Here is a 3,172-nt window from a genome sequence, read left to right on the forward strand (position 1 = left end):
AAAAAAAAAAAAAAAAAAAAAAAACATTATGCAGACAGATGTTAATCAACCCTTAATTTGGTACCTTGTGTTGTGCTCCAGGGTAGCAACTGGAGGTTGATTAATGTAAAGTTATTAGTGGCTTGTGCAGAAACCTGGACTCAGAATGCATGACCTCACAAAAAGGTACTGGAAAGTTAGTTTAATAGTGTAGACCAAGAAACAAACTGGGTACATGCACGTAACTTCAGACTCTGCAAGGTTAAACCAATAACAGACAAAGCTATCATGCTGCTTCAAAAAGCTTATTAAAACCGCTACATTTACATGATCAGTGTAACTTCTCCACTAGAAACCACAGTCTGCTCACTAGAGATGGTCTTGACATGAGTGTTCCTTACTGTAAGGGGAAAAAAAAATTTGAAGTGTGAAGGCCAATTAAAAACTCACTTCCTCTAGTCAAGTTAAACCAAGAACTCACTCTTCCTGCCGCAGCTTTGCTCACAGGAGCCAGAAGATGGATGGCACACTGCTGTACTACAGTGGATGAAGATCTGACAGGGAGGACAGAGGGTCAAGTCATGCAATCTATAAGGAGTAAAATTAAAGGGTCAAGTAAGGGGAGCATACCGTTTCCTGCAAAGGAGCCAGTGATGCTGGATCCACAAACGTGAACATCTTCACAATAAAGCGCTTGTAGTGGGTTGGGAACTGAAGCCCAGATGATCCAGTCACTGGAACCAATGTGGTCAGGTAACGGTCATCCTGGTAAGGGCATCTGAAAGGGAAAAAGGGGTTAGAAATATCCCCAGACTAGCTGGATAAACATTGCCATTACACTCACCCATCAACCAGAAGGTCCCACTGGGGTAGACTGAGTGGACTGGGGGTTGAAGTTGCCCAGCAGCGTCCCAGCATCAGGACAATGTTGGGGTCTGTCCTCTCCATAATGCGCACCTCAACATACACAGGCTCCCGCAGGACTCTTGTGACCGGATAATCAGCACCACTGTAGTAGGACGTGTAGGCCTCATCCCCTGAGGAACACTGGTGATTAACCAGAAATGGCTGCAACCTGGAGTCTTAAGATACTAGGAACAGGAACAAACCTTCTGCTCCACCCTGAGGGGTCCGGGGCAGCTACTGGTGGAGGTGGAGGAACAGTGTTGACCTCCACAACCAGAGCTTCCACAGAAGTGCCAGAGTACCTACACTGGAAGAGAAGCCTGGACAACAGACGGGGAGCTTGTAGCATTTGTCAGAGATAGACAATTAAGAACAGCATAGATCACCTACTCAAAATAGCTGTCCCTTGTGATGGAACCAAACGGTCCCATCCCCACTTCATATGAGGAGGTCATTCGGTTCTCATACACCACATAACCACTGTCCTCCTGCAAATAGCAACACTGTTGGCATCCAGTCCATCATAGGCCATGCAGAATAAAACCATAAGCAGCTACTCACCATCATTCTTGTACCACATGCGGTCACAGGGAACTGGTATACAGCAAAGGAAGGTGTGGACCCCACAGGACTGCAAGGTGGGTCATTTCCACCCAGTAGATGGACTGAATCCAGACTCAGTCGAGGCAGCGTAACATCTCTAGCCACCACTACCACAAATTGACCATCTCGTATACACTGGACAGTCACTGGAACGAAGGCACAAGAGCAGGTTAATGTTGAGGATCAGTTTAACTGGGAGCATAACACCGACTCACTCTTACCTGCGAGGAAACTGCAGATTAGTCTGTTGAGCTGGCTGCTGAAACTTCTGAGGAAACTGCTGATTAGTCTGTTGAGCTGGCTGCTGAAACCGCTGGTCAGTTTGCTGGAGCATCAGAGCTTGAGGGTTCTGGGGCAGATTACTCAACTTTGGAAGAGCATGACAGAAAGCACACACTACCAATAAATAAACCAACCACCAACTTCCAGCCATTGTCCAACAGCTAATCACACTATTGAGATGCTGCCGTTTGGTCTTTTTGTAATCTACATATTTCAACTAATTAGCAATCGTCCCTCCCTCTTCATTAACACTCATGATTCTCCAGACTTGCATTATTGATAGCTCCCCTCAGATCGCGTCTTTGATAATTCACACTGCGTGATTGTCACTCGCGTGAACGAGACCGATTTGCCTCCGATGTCGGGCATTTGTCGGAGATTTCGCAAAACCTGTCGGCGAGTGAAAAATCGCGCTAATATCGTGCAGTGTGAACTCGGCATAAGAAAGGTTCAAGTTCAGGTTAGTTACTGTAACTTGCCAAAGGTAGATGTTCAACTTTTGTGCCGTTGTCCTTAACACTCCGTGCAGACAAGTGTGCTCTTACAGATATGACGAAATACTATTTTAAGCAGTAAATGATTTTAAATATTTGGAAGCTTCTTTCCACTTCAGAATAAATAAATGAAGAAGGTAATTGCTACTTTTTCTTTTAAAATTGACAAAAATTGAGTTTCTATCTCACAGTTTGCTTACATCTCAAAGATGCTGACTTTATTCTCCAAATGTACCTCTTTCATTCCTTGGGGGAAATAAGCTTCCATTGAGGTAAGTAAGTGAAGTTTATTGAAACCACTGGAGAATACAGAGTTAAAGAAAAGCCCTGACAGATTTTTATTCTTTAAGATCAGACCTCAGACTTTCTCTAGTTAAACATGACTGCTAAAATAAAAAAAAGAGCAATCCCAGTTAACATTATTAAATCAGTTGACACTTAATGGACAAGACCCCAGCTGCAAACACCAATTTTGGAATGTTTATTTTTTCACAAAACTCATAAATACACTAAACTTTTGAACATATTCAGCACTTCAAACTCATTATTAAATACAATTGAAATATTATGTCGTTTCTTAGCACTATGGTCAAGATGCTTTCCATGATCTGTCTTTGATGGTGCAAGATCAAGCATACATTTAAATATTTTTAAAAAAAAGTAACCTAAACTACATGAGTACTGACATGGTTTAGTATGGAAGGCCGTTTCTGCCACTGAATAAAAAAATTAAAAAGGTAATTGTGACTTTTTATCTCACAATGCAGACTTTTTTTCTCGCAATTGTAAGATATAAACTTGCAATTCTGAGAAGAATTTTTTCGCCCTCAAAATTGGACTTTATAACTCACAATTGCAAGTTTACATCTCACAATTCTGACTTAACTCACAATTGCGTGAGAAAAAAA

The 3,172-nt window shown here is 42.2% G+C and overlaps 1 pseudogene; it reads right to left on the reverse strand.

The window, feature by feature from the left end:
- Positions 1-157: 157 nt before the first annotated feature.
- LOC107724204 (zona pellucida sperm-binding protein 4-like) overlaps positions 158-3,172 on the reverse strand; it is a 37,118-nt pseudogene continuing 34,103 nt past the window's right edge.

Source organism: Sinocyclocheilus rhinocerous, unplaced genomic scaffold (genome assembly GCF_001515625.1).
Source record: "Sinocyclocheilus rhinocerous isolate Xijiao unplaced genomic scaffold, SAMN03320098_v1.1 scaffold3351, whole genome shotgun sequence".
Lineage (NCBI taxonomy): Eukaryota > Metazoa > Chordata > Actinopteri > Cypriniformes > Cyprinidae > Sinocyclocheilus > Sinocyclocheilus rhinocerous.